The 22,165-nt window shown below is 41.4% G+C and overlaps 1 protein-coding gene across 1 annotated transcript in view; it reads right to left on the bottom strand.

The window, feature by feature from the left end:
- The window catches only part of LOC122789343 (CREB3 regulatory factor-like), a 1,518,167-nt gene that overhangs the window by 1,159,464 nt on the left and 336,538 nt on the right, over positions 1–22,165 (bottom strand). The gene's annotated exons all lie outside the window — the stretch shown is intronic.

Genomic DNA, 22,165 nt, shown 5'->3' with positions numbered 1-22,165 from the left:
GGCCTGGGCGTTGATTTTTTAGACACTTATCGAGATTTAGGCCTTAGAATAGAAGGTGGAGTCGGTTTAATATGCAAGCGGCATACCGGACTCCGAATGGGTCTCAGTAGAGGCCTGCGAGTCAGAAGTAGCTGGTATCAGGGGCTGCGAAAGTGCCTCACTGAGTACTGGCGACTGGCTTAGGAGAAGCGTCGTCAGCAGTTTTGGACCTCGACGGCCTGTCTCTGTCTTTTTCTTTGCGTTTTTTCGGAATTCCGGTAGTCGGACGGCTAACTGACGTCATTTCTGGATAACACCGAGAACCAAAATATTTACAGGCAAAAATGTACCGATGGTGGATAGTGTGCTGATTAAATAAAGCAAAAAACAGTAAGGTACGTCGTGGTCAGGGCCTAGGCAAGGAATACAGTACAAATGAAAATCTTTGAGGTATTTGCTTCCCACAAGTAATGCAATTATTAACTTTTACTGACATCGGTAAGGAGCAAGAAAAAGTTTCCCCAGCAGGGGTACTTAGCTTTAAGTTGAAGACTTTGGTTCTGAAACTCGAAAACGAAAATTTCAGGAGTCGGTCGACCAGCACTTGCGAACTGCTTCAGCTTTGGGCACCGCACGGCAAGAAAGACTGATATGATGGCATTGGCTGCATGTTTTATACCCCTGACGACCGGACGTCATGGAAGAAGGGACAGCAACCGACGCAGGACCCAAGACTTTGTTAATCAGGCTGACTGAGGGCAACCTGCCAGCAGATTACCCAAATGTAATGACTGCAACAGTGAAACACGAAGAACATCTATTGCTTAAACTGAAACCCACTGCCTTAGCCACCCTGACAACAGATCTAATAAATACTAAATTGCTAGGCACCTGTGTAGATGAAAACCTAAAAATTGATACACACATCCAAAAAACAGTGAAAAAAAGTTACATTGAAAACTACATTCTCTCTCTCTACAGCCAAATCCTTCCTCTAAGACACCATAAGAAAACACATTGCCCCTTCTCTTGCCCACTGTAACATATTCTGCACCAATCCTTAACATCCAAGTGACCTTGCTAAACAAACCTGAGCAATGCTACTACAAAATAACATGATTCACTGCCAATCTTCCAAACAGAACACACCACTGTGCTGCCCTAAGGGAATTACAGTGGCTGGAATTCCCAGATTGTCTAACCTACTTACAACTCCCACAAAGCCATAACATTTTATAAAACTAACAACTGTCTATCCATTGCCAGCCTCATACAAAAATATAACCCTTCACGGCCACTAAGTTCAAATACCTATTACATGTAGCCAAACCAACAATTCTGCTGCCAAATCACTAGTCTCCTACCTGTTCACTAAATCCCGGAACTCCATCTCACTGGCAACACGAAAAGAATACTCCAGAAAAGCATTTAAAACTCAACTAAAATCCTACCTGCTCAGCTGCCAGCTCTGTACATGTAATGTTCCTGGACAATCTCAAAACCTTTATTGTCACCACTCTTATGTAACTGGCCATAATACAGCTACTAGGTTCATAGGTAGGTACTACGCTATTGGCCCTAGGGCCTATATAAACCTAGCCAAACAGTACCCTGGCTTTTGCCACCCAAGAAAAATAAATTTCCTGTGCCCCTGTCAAGCAGAGCCACAGAAGAGATCCCCGGGGGGAATATTTCCTATCTCCCATCCAATCATCAAGATTTTTCTTGAAGAGTGCTAATGAGGAGCTTTGTTTAATATAGATACGTAGTTTGTTCCAGTTACCAATCTCAAACTATTGGACTATCATCTACCCCTCCCCACTTCTACCTTCATCTCTCACTTTTACCCAGACCTTCGCAATACTCCTTCATAATTTGTAATGATCTTCATTCTATAATCACTTCATGGTCTTTTACTCCGCATCTATTTACAGCTAATTCCATTTGAAAGAAATGAGACTCATAAGTTCTACATCGGCTAATATTTTACTATATTCTTGTTTTAGCTGTCAAGTTTTCATCAACTGTCAAATCATTATTCTATGTATGTACATTCTCTATACATAGTTATATTACTTTTTGATTAACTAATTTCATTAACAGTTTATGTATGCATGTGCATTTATTATGTAAATCTTGTATAACTTCTTTCTACTCATTCCGTAAAATGGAGCATTTCTCCATGTGCCACTGCTGAAAATGGGACGTCTGTCCTGCTGGATCTTCCTAGTAAACAAAATAAAATCAAACAATGTCAGCTACTGAGAAGTATCCTTACTTTCCTGGCCAGTTATGCATTTTAATGCTTTTTCACTACTTCTGAATCATGTGATTGGGAAATGTGTAAACTGCCATTTTACATGTTGTGTACATGTGCCAGGATACTTAAGGCTTGCAACTGAATGGATAAGAAAGCAAAGGAGCTGAAAAATGAACAAAATGCTTAACCATACTTACCAGCACACACTCACAGCAAACTCATAGATGTGGACTTACTGCTACTGTTGCAGCAGCAGAGGCCAGCACAACACAGGCAGTAGGAACAGAACCATAAACGCCTCAGGACAGAACTGGTACTAGAAGGGATATTTCTAACACAGAAATTCATTGTCCGCAATTACTAAAACTTTAATAGAAGGCTGGCAGGTGTCAGTTTATCACTTGTGTCACATTTGATTAAATTTTACAGCAAGAAGCATGACAAAAGAGAAACAGCTTCAGTCATGAGGAGAATGGAGGTCAAAGCTGGCATTGAAATTATGATTTTAATCACTTATTGGTTGCTGTAAATCGTAAGAACGTGGCTTCATGTATGACACTTTTCAAAATCAGTAACAGGAGGGCAGTATTCACAAATCAGTCCAATTACACACAAGGCTGCTGCAGCACTTCCTTCTGAAATGTGGAGAACATGTAACAGGAATGCAAAAGAAAAAAAAGACAACAAGTCCAGTTCTCACAACAAAAGTAAACCAGCTGCTTTTCCACAAGTAAAGCCTTCCACTTTTAACAGTTGCATCACTCACACCCCAACACGGACACATGTTGACCAATGGTACTCTAACAAAAGGCATAATTTCTACTGCTGACATTGGCAATCTGCAGATATAACATTCATTGTGTGGGACATAGGTTAGCTAGCAACAAAACTGTACAACTCCACTGTTAAGGTCAAAAATAACTTCACGCAACCCAGTTCAGCAGAGTAGAATAACCTCCTTTATTGCAAACACAACACATACATGGGAGATTAAGCAAAGTCTTGTCTACTAGAACACAAAAAACTTCATTCTTTTATATTATTGCTAATACACAGAATAGTTTTCATTTGTTAAACTATAGTCACTCACCAATTAAAACGGAGTACCCTTGTATTACTCTGCTTTCGAAGACTCTGCAGACCCCTTTTCTGCACCTTTCTATATTAGGCACAAGTTCTAATTTTCCATGTTGGAACTTTCTATGCTGGCAACATTCATGGCAAATACAAACTATCAGTACCCATCTTGAAACAAGGTATTTTACAAAGAGAAAATGTCATGTATACATCAGCAAGTCAAATGGCATCAGAGATCAGACTAGGGATCTAAAACTTTCTGCAACATCAACAGAATGGACTGTAGTGACAGCTACATTTTATAGAGGATACCGCTGCTGTGGAACAGAATCAACCACATTAAACAAACTTCATCCTTGTCCACTTTCAAGAGCAACTTAGATCTACAGATGGGAAACAGAAAATTGACTCCAGGACTGCCCTCTGTACTACTAATGGACAGATACAGCTTCTAAATGCTTTTTCCCATGCAGGAGTTCCCCTCAAATTATCAATGGCATGATCCCAGCCATTTTCTTTAGGGGTGCTACATATAACTGTCCACCGTGGGATGGATAAGGCCAATCTATAACCAGATGGGATAGGTTACTTCAAGCACAAAAAGGGAAACTTGCTAGGCTTAAAATGGCTCGCAAGGGCAGCTAGCCTTAGTATTTGCCTAGGAACATTTTTCCCTGACTTCTCCATTTCAATCCCCCATTTGATGCTATAAAACATCACAAATGTCATATATTTTCTACTGACTGAACAACGGCAACAAGGTTTTAAATGGGCAGACATTTTTTCACAAGCAATCAGACATTCATCACATGCTGTTTCTTTCTGACCTTGACATACACGATGTTTATACAAACATTTAGCAAACACAGTCTTGTAAGCAATAAAAGCATGTCTGTGCTTAGATGGGAAAAAAAGGCAGTTTGAATATTTTTCTATTTCGCCTACACAAATTTTTCTACATAGAGCTGAAATCCTTCAATGCACTTTCCTCACTATCCTCTTCTTCATAATGATTTTGTACAATGGTGGTCGGTGGCAATGTTTCTACTATATTTTTAATATGCACCTTTTGTAATTTGATACTTTTTCTTCATCCAAGAAAGCTTCATAAATAACATATTTCACATTAATGAAAGTAAAATAATTACGACTATTAGCATAAAAAAATTAAAATATTTCCTCCCAAACCAGAAAACAAGTTAGTTAACCAAGACCACGGACAGCAGTGAGCCTCTTTTACATGAGACCTCTCTGCAACCTTTCGTATAATTTCTGGATAACTACAAATGGCATTCAAGTTATCAGGAATAAACAAGCAGCACTCTATTTTGATGGAAACGCACGTATCCATAGAAGCAAGGCTGAAGTTGAGTGTCATTCTGCCCTGTAGAACCACTCTGCATAGGGCAGTCATTTCAACGGTAATCTGATATTCTTTTTTAAACAAGAAGTATCTTTATTTAATTATCACTTATGACATAGGCAATCATGCATTTATACAACTGAAAACAAACCATAATGACAATCTTAGTTGTAAGCATTGTACACCACAAACCATATAGATATAATTTTAGTTTCAAACATTATAAATCACTTATAATCTACCCAATCAATCTCAAACATCACATAGCTCATTCAAATCCTGCCTTCTTTTAAACCTCATTCTTCACCTGTATATATTGTTCCCACAATTCACATTTTTTCTATGTAATTTGTTCCTATCCTTTTCTAAAGCTCACAGTTACAGTTGTTTTATCTGTTACTATATTCACTACTTCTAGCACAGTTGGCTTAGACTTTGATTTCCATTTATGCTTTTTTGGCAGCCATCAACAGCAAGACCTTACTATGTCTAGACAATTCCGATTCTGTTTTGTAGCTCAGAAAAAAGTATTTCCCTAGATAGGGGCAGGAAAAATTGAAGAGCAGACTTTGGCAGGATTTGAATGAGCTATGTAATGTTTAACACTTACTGGATAGATGTCTAAAAGTCAGTTCTCTGTGCTTTCTCTGATTAACCTGGTGAACTTGGGCATCCTGAGGCAATATAGCAACTGCCTCATGTACACTGACAACCCTCTCATCCTACCTCCCAACACTCAGACTTGCAAGAGATGCACTTATATATCCAAATTGCAAACCATGCAATCTCCAGCCAAGACTGGAATAGCTGGTCAAGAGGAGAAGATCAACACTTGCACCACACCACATAAAACACAGAACAGAACACACACCATCACTGCCATCACATAAAAGTGAAACAAAAGGTTCCAGAGTTTGTTGTGGTTTGTGGATTTATTCACGTTTACTGCCATCACATAAAAATACAAACCACACACCCACCTAAGCACAGGCTCTCAATAAAAATCTACCCAAGCAGCAGAGACCTCCAAGGAAGAAATGCACTTGACCACCACAACACAACACTAATCACGAGACGCACAACTCTCCTAAACAGTGTGCCACTCAACCAAAGCCCCTAAGGCAAAACAGCATGCCCAACACACTAATCATAGGTGACTAGATAGTGAGGCACACTGATGTCCCACTTACTAGGTTGAATAAAGAGAAAGTAACAGTCAGCTGCTTGTCAAGTGCCAGGATCCGCCACATAACGCACACACTTATTTCCCTCAACAATATGTACAAATATGACTCTGTCATTGTACATTTGGGTGTGAATGGCCTGAGATGTACCTCCCTGGACTACATGAAAAAAGACATGGAGGAGCTCTTGGATTATGTAGCCCAGGCAGGTATGACCCTAGCCCTGAGCAGCATCCTACCATCACCCATAATGATGCAACAGTACAAGCAGAAAATGATTGATTTCAACAACTGGCTAAGTTTCTGGTGTCATTCTAAGGGGATCCAGTATCTGTCTCCTGGGATGACATGATTGACAGACCTCGATGCTTTGCCAGAGATCGCCTGTATCTGTCTGCCCCGAGCTTCCGGATACTAGCCAAGGCTCTTGCCACCCCTACAGTGCTTTTTTTAGGCAGTATTCCAAAGACCAAATTACCACTAACAGCTACAAACAAATACAATCTGAGGGTCATGCTGCTCAACACTAGAAGTCTAAATCTCAAAATGCACTCACTCAAAGCACTCCTTAAAATGGAGAACATCGACATTTGTGCTGTAACAGAGACTTGGTTCAAGGCAGCAGAAAGCACCCCTGCACTACCAGGCTATAACTCATTCCACACCTTCTGACCACAGAACTTGGACCAAAGCTCCAAAGGTGGTGGTGTTTCCATACTCAAAGGATGCGCACACCTCAAGACTGATAGCCCAACATAACACATCAGAGATACTTCAGGTGCAGCTAACATTGGGTAAGAAAGCGATTCAGGTCGTAGCCTGCTACAGGTCCCCAAACATTTCCCAAGACTCACACTCCAAGTTCCTAAGCACCCTGGAGAATATTATGGTCCAACCTAACACTTTCTTACTAGGCAACTTCAACTACCCCTCCATTAACTTGGAAAACTACTCATGTATCAATACACTTGCCCAATGTTTCCTGGAGTTCACTAATTTCAATGCCCTGGACCAGCTCGTTCTTACCCCCCACTAGAGATAGCAACATCCTTGACCTGGTCATTACTAACATGGGCAACCATTGCTCTGCACCAGTAGTCAACTGCTCCCTGGTTAGATCTGACCACAAACTAATCACCTTGGAAATCCACATCTCTCCCATCCCCACCACAAAGGTAACCACCATGAAAAACCTCTCCAAAGCTAACTTTGGGCTTGTAAAAACAGAGGTGACTAACTTCACGCCACCCATGCAAATGGAGAACAGTTGCGTGACCGCAGAATCATACACCAATGCAATGTAAGAACACATACACAAATGAATGGATCTCGCCATACCCAATAGAACCAAGATGCTCTCCTCCAAAAAAAAGGAAGCCAATCTGGTGGTCCCCTGCCGTAAACAAACTCTACAACAGGAGGAGGAAACTGATATGAAATAAGGTGAAGTACTAAGACTGGAAAAACTCCCTTATCAGCCTCAACAAAAAGTTGAGATCCCTCATCAAATCCTCTAAAACTAGCTATGAAAAGAGAATTGCAGCAGATAGTAAACACAACAAGGCCTTCTATAGTGATGTAAAGAATCTCCATGGCAATACCCAGATTTGCTCTGAGCTACTGCACAATGGTACCTCCTATACCGAGCCAACAGATATTACCAGTATACTGGCCAACAGATTCAGTGCCAACTTTATCCCTTTCTCTCCCCCAAAAGAACAATCACAATACCAGTAGATTGCCAGGCACCCAGTATTACTGTTGCACAGGTAAAAATAGCACTGTCCAAGGCCATGAATACAGCTTCTATGGGACCTGACAATATCCCTGGTTGTGTTCTACATGAACTACAGAGTGAACTGGCACATCACCTGTGTGCTCTGTTCAATCATGGCCTCAGCTCAGGCTTTGTCCCTACTGAATGGCGCACTGCTACAGTCATCCCTCTCCACAAAGGAAGAGCGACTACAGACCCTGGGAACTATCCCTCCATTAGCCTGACGAGTCTGATATGCAAAGCTATGGAACACATCATCATGGACCTGATAAACAAGGATATAGGGAATCTTCAAACTCTGGATCCCACACAGTTTGGTTTTGTGAAGGGCAGATCGTGCCTGCTCAACTTGGTTGACTTCTTTGAGTCAGTCACCAGAGCTGTGGATGAAGGCAAGGTAGCTCATACAGCCTACCTTGATCTGGCCAAGGCTTTTGATACCATTCCCCACTCAGGAATCATAGAAAAACTCACTAAGCTTGGCATTAACCCCTATATCACTAGGTGGGTTGCAAACCGGCTCACAGATAGAACCCACAGTATGAAAGTAGCTGACTCCAAGTCAGACTGCCAACTAGTCATGAGTGGAGCCCCACAGGGTTTGGTCCTCTCCTGTTTGGTATCTACTTGTCTGAAGTCCAGGCCAACACAAAAGGACTCTGGCTGACAAAGTTCGCAGACAATTGCAAATTGGGAGCTATTATTAACTCCCCAAGTGATGTTGACATCAGTCATTGGTCTCAGTGAGGCCATTCTGTAGGGTGTCAAAACCATGGCCTTAAGCTCAATGCCAAAAAACGTGTCATCATCCCCTTTGGGAAAAACCCAGTTCCCATGAATTACCACATTGATGGTAGTCCACGGAACACAGAAGGCATTATAAGAGATCTGGGAACACAGGTTGACAGCAACCTCTCTTTTGATTACCACATTGCCACTGTGGTCAGAAAGTCCTGCTGTGTGACACATCTCATTACTAAGGGTTTTGTATCCAGGAAGAAAGAGGTCATTGTCTCCCTCTATTCTTCCCTCATCAGGCCAATCATCGAGTAAAATGCCCCATTTGTCATGTACCTCACTAGACACCTGAAACAACTGGAGAGGCTGCAAAAGTACCTCACAAAGAGGATCCTGGGCCTTAAACAGTTGTCCTATATGGACAGACTAAAAAATCTCCAACTATTCGCAGTTTCATATCACCTACTTAAAGGCAGATCTCTGCTTGACTTACAAAGCCACGTCTGACCCAGCTCTGTTAAAAGTGCTACATCTAAAGAAATCCCAGTCCCTCTATACCACACGCTCCAGAGACCTCACCCTCATTACCACAATTAACAGAACATGCTGGAGGGACAGGTTCACAACCCAGAGACTGCCCATGCTATGGAATAGACTTCCCATACATGTCAAGCAGAGCACCTCGCTGACCCTCTTCAAGATAAATCTTGATGAGTGGACGGGAAACATAAAATTCACCCCAGGGTAACTCCAGTGGCTCTACTTGACAGAGGCAACTAAGGTCGGGTGGCACTATGCCAGGGGTAATCCTACGGCTAGGCTTGTAAAGGTCACAGGGCCATTAGCCTAGTACACACGAATGAGCCTAAATCAATTTGCTCATCCAGTATCTCCGAGAGAGTACTCTGCAGGGAATCTTTAAAGTCTGCCAACTCATTAGACTCTCAGAAAATATGTTCCCAATTACCTCTTTCTTCCCCATCACATCTCCAACATTTGCTGTCTAAATGAGGAAAAATTCTTTGGAGTCTATTTGGGGTACAAAAATACATATAAAAAAATTAAAAAAAAAAATTACAAGCAAAAATCCTAAATCTTCTAGATTTTGTTGCATATTCGGGAGATACATACATATATATCCCTATTATTTCTTTATGAATGATTATCCAATATCTCTTCCCAATCTTTTCTAACCTCCTCTGATTGATTCTTATAGTTATCATGAAACATTTTATACGCTCTAAGCATTCCTTTTTTTAAAAGCAGCTTCTGTTCTAGATTCTACTAAAAGCTCTACCAGTGCCGGTCTTTCATTTAGGTCCCCCCCATTTCTTTCTCTTTGCCTATACTCCAATATCAATCCTCGACAGGGAAGACAATCTCTAACATGCAGTCCAAATACATTTGTGGAGTCTTCCCATTCTATTACCTTTCCCTCTCAAGTTATTTGCTCCCAATACCTTGCCTCTTTTGCCAGTTTTCTCCAGTAAAGTCCAGCACCCTGTTGCCCATTGTCTGTATTCCTGATTGCAGTCATCCCTTTCAGCAGAACCACCTTTCTCCATTCCCATGTTGGCTTAGTTCTTGGGATATTTTCTGTTATTTTATAGATATACAGTTCTGTAAGATTGTTATTTTTCTTACATGCCTGCATCCAAAACCCCAGTCTCTCCTTGTTTCTTGAGCTTCCCCTCTGTTTCATCATCATCCCTTTCCATTCTGAATTCTAGTATTCTACTTGTGCTATGTATAGTAGCCTTAACTGTGTAGCTCTGAAATATCCCTTCAAATTGGAGGGTCTATATTATATCATTGAATGCTTAAAAAAAGCGAACAATGAATAATCAACCTCATGTAAGCGAAAGCTTACAATCTCAAAAGTTCAGAACAACAATTTTTTTCCCCCAAGGGAAAAAAATCGCTGTTTCAAAAAAAAAAAAAGAAAAAGTGGGGGGCTTTGCCCCCCCCCCCATTTAAATATATATCAACTCTGAGATCATACTACAGTGCCGCAAACGGCAAAGTAACGGAAGAGGTCAATCGAATTCTTTCCCTGGGAAAGAATTAACTTAAAAGCCCTTTCGCTATTTTGCCTTTTCATTGTTTTAAGTTCGACCAAGATGCATTCGACAGAAGGCGTCTTCGGTCATCTAATGCTGAACCAATTTGTAAGTGGGTAAATAATTTAGCACTATTGCCTTTGTATTAGTTCATTAATTTTGTATCCAGAAAAGATTTGAAGAGGTTTCAAAATGTTCCACAACACTGTAATGTCTCTTACTGGTTTTGTCAGGTATAAAATTATATCATATGCAAAAAGAGCCAGCTTTTCTTGACTACCACACCAATTATATCCTTGAATTTTCGAGTCCCTTATTTTCTTGTCCAGTGGTTCTAAATATAGTGCAGATAAAGGGGAAAGAGGACATCCCTGCCTGGTTCCTCTGCTCAAGTAGAAATTGCCAGATAGGACCCACCCACCTTAATTTTTGCCTCAGACCCCCACAAATATCCTTCTAATCAACCTTGTAATTTTTTTTTTCAGGAAATGCAAATGCTTCCATTGTCCTGCTCAAAGTCCCAGATTACTCTGTCAAATGCTTTCTCTACATCAAGACCCACCAGCAACAGTGGTATTTTCTTACATTCTGCTTTCCTCTCGCTCACCAATGTTCTGTTAATGTTGTCAAATGATTACCTCCTCTCCACAAAACCACACTGATTTATATCTAGCAATTTTGGCATTACTTTTGCCATTCATTTAGCCATTATAGACATGAACACTTTATAATAATGACTTAGTATTGAAATGGGCCTGTATGAAGCTGGACCTGATGGATCTTTACCCTCTTTAGGTATTACAGCTATCGCCACTTTCTTCAAAGATATTGGTACTTCTCATACCTCTCAATTGTCCAGATTTTCGCAGAATGTCCAGATTTTTGCCTGATATTTTTGGCATGTTCTTCATATAATTTGTGGTTTTCTGGACTGTTGTGGCAAACTGGTGAGGACTGAAGTCTCTAAATAATGACAGGGATTTGAGTTCCAGACTTCATATATCAGAAGACCTTTTATTCTAGCAATTTTCTAAATTTATAAGAGCAATATTTAAAATGTGTACCTATTTTTGAAGCTTTGTCCCTAGTTAATTTTGGCTTTGTCAAGATTTTTTGTACTAAGAGGTTGACAACTATGGTTTCTCCTCCTCTTAAAATGCTGTTAAACAAAACCTTTCATATCTTTATCAGTTTTTTTCCTCCCTCCTAGCTTCCAAACTTCCACAGGAATACCATCTATTCCTGGGGACCTTCCTGTAGATTGGTTAAACATCACCATTTTTATCTCATCTCCTCTTATCCTGTTGGTAATTGAGCCTCTCATCTACCTCTAATCTTGGCATATTTAATTCTTCCATAAACCTTTCCATTTGTACCTTTTCTTGATTTCTATATTTCACTCTTTATACAGACTTTCATGGAATTTCTGAAATATTTCTAACACCTCTACAGGATTTTTTTTGTTACCTTTCTTGTTAAAGGCTCCCTAAGCTTGGTGAAAGCCCTTTCTACTTTCTACAGTCCAAGTCATTCTGCTAAATGTTTTTGTGTTCCAAAGTCATTAATCAAAAAAAAAAAAAAAAAAAAAAAAAAAGAAGTTATGTACTTACCATACCATTCCATGTTTGTAGGCCATCTCACCTATATTCTTGCTAGATGGGTTTGCAGCCGATATTCGGCTCCAACTCTGCCGATAGTAAAGCTCGAGAGCTTTTACTGGCTCGAGGATAGCCTCTATCCCATGGTGCCTCACGGCAATTCCCCACATCTAGTTTACAAGAAAGCAAAGAATACCTATCAGGTAAGAATAAGAAAGAAGTTGTACAAATACAGCAAAGGATTAGAAATATAATCCATTGCAGGTGGACAATAAAAGAACATCGTCAGGCATCACCAGATCCCCCAGAAACAGGAAGGGGGTTGGAGGGAGGAACACAAGAATATAGGCGAGATGGACTACAAACATGGAACGTTATGGTAAGTACATAACTTCTTTATGTTATGTAGTCCTATCTCTCCGTAACTCTTGCTGGATCGGACAGCGTCACTAGCACCTTTATTCCAGCTGGATCAGGCGAAGAGACTCTTCAGCACAGTGGACCCAAAGGATGACCTGTCCCGGGAGGCCAAATCCAATTTGTAATGAGTGACAAACGTATGTGGTCTTGCCCAAGTAGCTGATGCACAAATAGTATCAGTTGGGAGCCTAGATCTAAAGGCACATGAAATAGCTATAGCCCTAGTAGAGTGACCTTTAGTTTTGACAGGTAATTGTCTACCAGCTTGTTGATAAACAAATGATATGCAATCCGAAAGCCATTTCAAAAGTAATTTTAGAAACCGGCAAGCCTTTCCTTTTGTCAGAAAAGGAAACAAAAAGTTGATCAGATTTCCTGAATTCTTTAGTCCTGTGCATATAAAACCGGAGTATTCTGTGGACATCTATACTCTGATTTATTAGAGTGGTTTGGAAAAAAACACAGGTAGCTCAATGGTAGTATTCAGATTGTGCTCTGAGCATACTTTAGGAAAAAAGGAAGGGCTTGTCCTGAGACAGACTCTCTCTTTGTGAAAAAATAATGCAAGGAGGTTGAATAGTTAGAGCTTGTAGTTCTGAAACTCTCCTAGCAGATGACATGGCTACCAAGAACAAGGTTTTCCATGACAACAACTTTAAGTCTGATGATGAGGATGGCTCAAAGGGTGCAGACATCAAAGATGAGAGGACTAAGTTTAAGTCCCAGGGTTCTAATGGTTGTTTTATTGGAGGCCTAAGAAGAAGAACTCATTTTAAGAAAGTTTTACACAAGAAATGCTGCATGATTGGATTTCCCATGAAACCAAAATGGAAATTGGCAATGGCAGTTAATTGAACTCTAACTGTAGCAGCTGCCGCTCCTTCATGAAAAATTGTTGTTAGAAAGAATGAAATGGATTCTAAAGGAGCTGTATATGGATCTAAGCCCCGATTCGTAGCCCAAAGGGAAAACCTTTTCCATTTGCTAGAATATAGTTTCTGAGTGGAAGGTTTATGGGATGAAAATTAAGATGTGTTTGACCACTGGGGATAAGGGAATACTCCTGGCTATTCATGGAATTGGAGCAGCCATGCTGTCAATTTGAGGGTGTGGATGGAGGGATGGAACTGTCCCAATTGATGAATCAGGAGATCTGGAGATGGGTCCAGAATCCATGGTTCCTCTAAGAGGTAGGGCCACAGGAAAGGAAACCAAACTTTTCGAGGCCAGTAAGGAGCAATGAGGATCAAGGAACTCCTCAACTGTCTTCCTTTCTGCATTACTTTGGGGATGAGTGGAAAAGGAGGAAAGGCATAAAGAAGTCCAACCGTGAACTAGAGCATCCCTGGGTGACATCCCCGGATGGGGAATGAGGGCAAAGTAGCTGCTGCATTTGGTGTTCAGGTGAGTGGCAAATAGATTGCAGCAAGGCTGGCCCCATCTATGAAAGATCTCTTTCGCAACCATTGGATTCAGGGACCACTCGTGAGGAATCAGAATTGCTCAGCTGAGTAAGTCCACTATTACATTGGATTTCCCAGGGATATGCGTTGCTATCAGGAAGCGTGGAGTATCCATCACCCATTTCCAAACTCTTAAGGTCTCTCGGCAAAGCGAGTAAGACTTGTTTCCCCCCTGCTTGTTTATGTACCACACAACAGATATGTTGTCTGATTGAATTGCAATCGTTCTGGTGGGAAGGGAGCTGTGAAGTGCTTGCAACACATATAGCACCGCTCTCATCTCTAGAACATTGATATGCAAGTGGTTCTCGTGATTCTGCCAAGTATCTTGGACTGTCATTCCCAGATAATGCCCCCCCCCACCCTATCTGGGAATCGTCCGTGGTCAAAACTGCTTTCACTTGGGGAGGAACAAGTGGACGACCTAGGACAAGTTGTTTTGTGTGTAATCACCTTGTCACATCCTTTTCGCATGTGTTTGTTATTAATATCTGATGAGACAATGGAAGGTCTTGCATCGACCATTGTGCCAAGAGCATCCATTGGAGAATCCTCATATGCAGACGAGCAAGAGGAACCAATAGGATAGCGGAAGCAATAGACCCTAAAACTTGAAGAACTACTCTGGCCTGGACTCTGTTTATGAAGGATCTGACCTGACTGCATAGAGATTCCACTCTTTCCAGTGTTAGCTTTACTGAAATGGTGGTTGTGTCTATTTCTGAGCCTAGATAAACAATATGCTGCGAGGGGGATAAGACTGACTTTTGCAAGTTGACAGTGATGCCTAGACTGGTGCACAGGGATAGAGTCTCATCCCTGGTCTTTATGAGTTGATGCTTGGTGGTAGCAGTGAGGAGCCAGTCGTCTAGGTACGGAAACACCTGGACTCCTTGACATCTCAGGTGAGCCGTTACCACTGCCATGTATCTGGTAAACACTCTGGGGGCTGTAGTGAGGCCAAAGGGCAGTGTTCTGAACTGAAAATGACTGGCTCCCAGCCAGAAGTGTAAGTGTCTCCTGGAGGACCTGTCCATTTTGATGTGGTAATACGCATCCTGGAGATCAATTGAGCACATCCAGTTGTCTTTCCCAACAAAGGGAAATATCGACTGCAGAGTGACCATTTGGAACTTTGATTTTCTTACATGCTTGCTGAGCCTGCTGAGATCTAGAATTGATCTACAGTCCCCTGTCTTTTTTGAAACTAAAAATAATCAAGAGTACGTTCCGGACCCTACTTGCGCTGTGGGGACTTCTTGGATGACTCTTTTTTTGCAGCAACAAGATGACCTCTGATGTTGCACGGTCTAAATGGATGAGTGGTACATGTGGAAGAGACCGTTTTGTTGGGGGTTCGGAAATAAAGGGATTTAGGTAACCTCTGGATATTATTGTGTGTGCCCAATGATCTTGAGTGATAGTTAGCCAGGCGCTTGGGTACAGCGATATATGACCCCCGACTGCCTCCAGAGACGGACAGTCGAGCAACCCCTCAGGGTCGATGGAAGAGACAATCAGAGAAAGCTTCTCAGTCTCCCTGATGTTGCGGACCTCCTCTGCCGTGAGGGTGGCGTCTTCCATTATATCCTCCCCCCTCTGCCTCTGAGGGAGGGTTGACCTTGTGCCTGAGGAAAACCTTTTTGGGATTTGTGGAACCACATTTTCCCTCCTGTATTACCCTTGGGATAGGGTCTGGACGGGAGAGAGAAACTGACTCCAACAGCAGATAAGGGTTTGCCTTCCTGCTAGCACCTAATCAAAGTCTCTTTTACTTGGGGTCCAAAAAGAGATGAAACATCAAAGGGAACATTAGTGAAGGAAGACTTGAAGGATTCTGTAAAATTACAAAGATGCACCCATGAATGTCTCCTAAGGGATATTCCTGCTGCGGCTGCCCTGCGCGCTACATCTGCCGCGTATGAAATCAGCCTCATGGAAGAGTTGGCTATGGAAGTAAGGGTGGACAGCTGCGTAGAAACCTTATCCATGTAACCTGGAGCTACAGAACCCTGGAGGGCATCTCCTAACTCTTTCAGGCGATCCCTCTGAAGGCGAGTAAAATGAGTCCGGTAATTCAGTGATCTTAATGTAAACGCCGCTGAAGAAAACGTATGCTTCCCTACCTATCCATCATCCTGGACTCCTTGTTAGGAGGATGGATATTCGAAGACATCTCAGATAATTCCTTCTTGGTGGCCACTGCTACCACCACAGCATCGACTGGAACTCCCTTACTAAGGAAAGACTTGTCCTAAGGTGCTGTCATAAATTTGTTTGGCTTCCTCGGGACGTCTTCCACTGAATCTGGAGAGGTCCATGCTTTCTGCGATATGACCCCCAAAAGTTGGTCATAAGGCAGTGTCACCTAGGAGGTGGAAGGTCAGGAGCCAAAGGCCTCAAGATACACTGATTCATCCTCAGTAGGGTTAGAGGTCTTGCAATCACCCCTCTAAGGATTTCTAGGATGTCAGAAAAAGAGACATCCTCAGAGGGGGATATAGGGGACCCTTCTGATTCCACTAAATCAGTGTCTGACGTGACAGACTAAGGGGAGTCGACATGTTTCCTCTTACATAGCCTCTTCCGAGGAAGCACTCCAATGGGATAATCTGGGGAGGTCTCGGAAGAGGGAGCATCTCCAATGGGGGCTACTTGGGCCTCTGGTTCCCTACGCTGTGGGGGTGGCACAGGAAAAGATGTTGCTGCCTGCTGCTGGTGGAACGTAGGTTCCAAAGGAATGGCTTTGGCAGAGGATAATGCCTTCTCTATAGCTTCGAAAGCCTCCCCCCCAGTCCGAAGCAGAAGTGGGAGATGAGTCGGGTCAAGGCTCCAAGAGGGAGGGTCAGTTTCTGATAAGAACCCAGGGTGACTGTCCCCCTCGGAGTCGACACGAGAGCGTCGGCTCCCAGAACCCTCGGCTCCAGACTGAGCCATCGAGGATAGAGTAATTAGCTCAGAGGAAACAGGTTGAATCCCAGGAGCCGAAGGGTCGAAGAGAGAGGAACCTGACGTAATAGGCTCCGAGATCGAAGCAGTCGGAGGAGGAACAGTGATCGGTAAGGGGGTAGGCTTCGAGACCTTTGGGTCCGGAGGGGCCAATTTTCTAGCCAGAGCTGGATTAGAAAGCAACCTCTTCACCACCCTCTCGATGTCCTCATCTGATAGGATCCTGGAGGATCTGGTGGAAACAGAAGGAGACCTCCTTCTCTCCAAAATAGGAGATCTCAATGTAGGAGATACAGTCACAGTGTCGGGCAGAATTTTTGGTACTGAGGACGGTCTCGGAACTGATGAAATCGACAGCACCGAAGATGAAGCAGAGTCAGAACCGGAACTTCTTGGTTCCGACGCTTTAGTCTTTTTGGTCAGCTCTGAAGCTGGGGTTGATGATTTTCTCTTTGAGGATTTTGAAGCTGCCTGACCAAATTCCAGCTGTTCCTGGAAGGAACTGGCCATAAGACCCCTTGTCAATGAGTTTTCTACCTTTCATTCAAAACTCTTGTGCTAAAAGCATGACAGAAGGTGCAGGGTTCCTGTTAATGGGCTTCGCCAAGACAATATACACAACTGGTGTGGCTGTCTGTAAGAGACATTTTCTGTGCACACCTATCACATTTTTTGAACCCCGAAGGGTGATGATCTTTGTGATCTTTATCTTTAGACATTCTTAGACTCCAAGACAAAAAGATAATAACAGTAAAAGTATTGACAACAAAAAAGGTGAGAAGAGAAAGGATTTTTTTTTTTTTACATCTGTCACACACACACACACACACACACACACACACACGGAGGAAAAGCCCTCTAACTTAAATGGGCACTATGGCCCTCTAAGTTAAATGGGCCCGTACAGTCCTAAGGGGGGAATAGGGGTTGAAAAAATTTCCAAAACAGTCGCACAAGAGAGAAGAAACTATCTATATATATATAACAGGTAGAAAAGGGCTAAATATAGTAAAAAATCATTTTACTTAGCCCACGAGTCAGTAGCACACAACCTCAAAGCTTTCACGGCAAACGAGATCTGGGGAATTGCCGTGTGGCACCATGGGATAGGGGCTAGCCTCAAGCCAGTAAAAGCTCTTGAGCTTTAGTATCGGCCGAGTCGGAGCCAAATATCAGCTGCGAACCCATCCAATAGAAATTACGGTGAGATAGGACTACATAATATCAATTACTTAACAGCAATCTCTCTAAACTCATGCACATTATAAAGGTAATCCCTTATTTTCTGTTTAGCATTTTGCAGCTGCTTCTCCTCTTGTTCTGTGAGATTCCCCCATTCTGCAATACTCATTTGACAGTCCCTCTAAATCATTATTTCTTAATATCTCCCTTTCTTTTATTTCTACCCCATTTTTAAACTCCACCTTAATTTTATCCCACTACCTAGCTATATTTTCAGAAGAAATTTCCATCTTCTCTAATAACTCCTGAATAATTTTTACTATCCATTCCTTAAATTCCTCTCTTTTCAACAGACATGTGGGAATGCTCCAGTCTCTCATTTTTATTTCATTACCATGTGTTATTTTAGTTATTGGTGCATGGTCTGAAATAGTTATTGGGGACTTATCAAGACCTTCAATTAAATGCATATGTTCCTGTGAAATGTAAATTCTGTCAAGCCTAGCCCAGTTTTTGCATCTTGGGGAATAACATCTAAAGTCATTCCCAACTCCTAGTACTGAATTCACATTTTCCATGCCAAATATTTTCATGAACTTCTTCAAAGATCTGCTCTCCTTTGTTATATTTTCTCTTCTGGGCCCCCCTAAAACGCCTCTTCACTGCTGCAAATCAAATTCCAGTCTCCACTTATAATTAATGGTCCTTGCTGAAAGCTGATTTGTCCCAGAATTTTCTTAAGCACCATTATAGCAATTTCAAGTGGACTATAAGCACATGCTAGTGTAATCCCTTAGTACTACAAATATACCATTTTTTTTATCCTCTTCTATCACTAATGGAGCTCCTCTTGCAATTAATACAAGTACTCATTTTCCTTTGTCCCAGGTATTCCGCTGAATAACTGCCCTGAAAACCTTTATCAAATTCATGTCCAGTTATTTCCAAGTGCATCTCCTGTAGCATAGCTATTGGCACTCTACATTTTAATATCATTCATTAATCATTAATCTTTTTTGCATTTATCTGTGAGATCAACATTTGAAGACATTACAGAAAGCATCACTGTATTAAAAAGTTATTATTCCCACCTTTTATGTATAACAGCATTTTTGTTAAATGTCTACATCCAGCTTTTGTGTTACATGCATACACTATTTTGCAGGTTGAACTTTTAAACATTTGTTTCTTGTCATATCCATATGAGCTTATGTCACATCTTACAAAACATGTTGTTTTATTGAAAGCCCTCAAACAAGCAAAAAAAAACAAACACACCACAATACCCCACTACAACCTATTAACTTAATACTAACACGCAAAACTATATGCAACTTCAAACACTGAAGTTTTACCTTCCTAATAGGAACAAATGTCCCAAACTGAGAGCGCCACACTCAGACTTGAGTTAACCTAAAAGAAAAGTTACCCATGCTAAAATACATGGTACAGCCTATGCTTCTATTACGTGCTGACTAGTTTTGTCTCATCCTTACACCACTCCCAGCTGGAAAACACCTGGATGCTTTCAGAGAACAGCATCTCCTAACCAATTTCCCTTTTTTATTAGCTAATTCCTCTATCAGATTGTAGTCAGTTTCTCTTCACCGTATTGTCTCCATGGAGACATGAGGACCAGATACAGAACTGCTACTAAGCATGCATTTACTTGCTAGAAAAAGCCTTATAATACTTAATATTCTTTTTCATTTACTTGTTTTCTCTTAAAATTTGTTACTAGATCAAGCCAAAGGCCCCAGTGTAGTCACTCCCCAATGCAAGAATGAGAAAAAGCACATGAATTTTAACCAGATTATTTTTTTTACATGGCAGTACCTACATTTCTTAAAATTGAACAAGGAAAAAGAGAGAATGGAGAAAGAAAAAAAAACAGAAACATCTGTTTACAATAGTATCCCCATTCCATTTAAAAATGAATGAGAAAACTTTGTAGCAAGCTAAGAAATCATGCGGTATAAATATAGTACTATTAAGAAAGAATTTTGTTTTACCTACTGTTAACTTTCTCCCTCCTCTTCCCCTCCCCTAATTAATGTTCCAAAGATTAATGACATCAAGTAAGGTATATGCTTTTGAATGCCCCACAAGTCCAAAAAAGCCCAATATTTCCAGATTCTAGCGTTCTATTTCACAAATGCAATTATTGCTTTGTAATCCCACATTTATCAATTTCCAAGTTACTGATTTTATTCTTGTTAATCTGCCATATCCTGTCTCTGCTTCATTTCCAACGTACTCTCGATTCTTCTAGTCAGCTCTCATACTCCATTCCCTCTCTCCAACATTTTCCATTGAAACATTAAGAAAGGTTTCACTAGCACAGTCTTTATGGTCTTTATAACCAGAACAGTCAGAATTTCCTCCCGTTTCCCAGCTCACTTTTTGTTGGGCAAACATTTGTATTTCTTCCTTATCATGTACTTAATCATAAATGATTTTGTCCCTCCAGGGAAGAATATTTTGAAGATGGTTGGGTACAGCAGTTTGAATCTCAGGCCTGCTTCTCAACATTCTCTTAATAGTGGAATAAATATACTCTTCTTCTGTCTGGTATACAATAAGTAATCATTCTCCACAAACACACTGCTGTCTCCCACTTTTAGTACTTTGCATTCTGCCACAGTTTTGTCAGAATCAACTCCTTCTGCTGGTAGGATTGCATCTTTACTATTAAAGGTCTAGCCTGCTTTCAAGCATACACACAATGTACCCTTTCAAATAACTCCTGCTGTGGAATACTACTCTAGTTGCTTATTTGTGCCTTCATAAAATTAACAGCCTGTTCCTTCCAGCTTTTCTGGTATAGCTGAAAATCTCAGGTTTTCCCTACATGCTCTGTCCTCTAATTATATTGCTTTTTGCAACATCTCTTCTTGTGCAATCGCTATTCAGCCAGCCTTTTCTTCATTTCCATCTGTGTTTTGCAGTTTTATCACCTTATTGGAATACCAGTTTGAAGCTTCTTCCATTCTTTTCCAGCCTTTTGAGTTGATATACTTCATCAGTGTTTCATTTATTTCAACCAGGTCTGTGTGAGTTGCCTTACACCTTCCTCTAGGTTACTGGAAGTCATGTCTGGAGCTTGCACTGCTTTTTGCTGAAAAGCTGCAGTACTTTTCCTAGTCTGCGTTTCTTTGTCTCCTTTTGTAGTTGATTTTCCTTCAGCCCCTCTGTATTTTTTCCTAGCATCCAGACAGCGCATTTACTAGCCAGTTAATGAAATTTATCCAGCAACACAAATCTACTGGTCTTCTCTACAGAGTTTCTATTTTCAAACTGGGACAGCTAGAATGAAGCTGTTACTCAATATGCAGCCATCTTGGAAGTCACGGATCTTAGAGGTGCTGACCTTTGCTTTCTGAATGAATTTTGGGATCAGGAGAAATAAAGGAGTTCTAGAGGTCAGTTCTCCTCTAAACCCATCCCAGTGACAGTGGTACAGAATGGAGATTATGGAAAAGACCTTGCTGACCTTGGTGTTGGTCTGACTCAGAAAAAGGTCAAATCAAGGTTTCCCCCAGTGAAGGAAAATCTTCTGAGATACAAATAAGCTTAGGGACCATTCTTAAGGCACCAGTAGTGATACTGAGCTTGCTGTCAAAGAAATGGCTTAGCTTGGGATGTGGGGTAGCTCTGTGAAAGTGATTTGATGACAAAGCCCATTCTCATAATTGCATATGTTGTCATCCAACCTGTTTATACAATAGACTACGGTGATGTTCTTGTCAGTGGAAAATGCATCATATGGGAGACAGTTAAGGACAGCTTGCATGAAGTAATGATGTGCAAATTATCCTCTGTTTGTGACCATGTACTTTGGACAATTTTGCCCTAACAATGTCTCTCACCCCATGCCAGAGGCATCTGCGTAGACGGTCATGAAACAGAACAGGAGATTAAAGGTACTGTATAGAGAAAGGACTGGTGTGAGCACCCTTTGATACACTAATATGAGAGGTGGGGTACTAGACATCAATCGCATCAATGGGTTCAGAAGGCTCTAATGTGAATCCTTACATTTGGTACTAAGTATATGGTGATCATCATCAGAACTAGAAGTGAGACACATAACTGAACTGGACCTGTTGTTTGGT

Source organism: Protopterus annectens, chromosome 14.part0 (assembly GCF_019279795.1).
Source record: "Protopterus annectens isolate FY-2018-M chromosome 14.part0, PAN1.0, whole genome shotgun sequence".
NCBI classification, from domain to species: domain Eukaryota; kingdom Metazoa; phylum Chordata; order Ceratodontiformes; family Protopteridae; genus Protopterus; species Protopterus annectens.
This window is presented reverse-complemented; position numbering and strand designations above follow the sequence as displayed.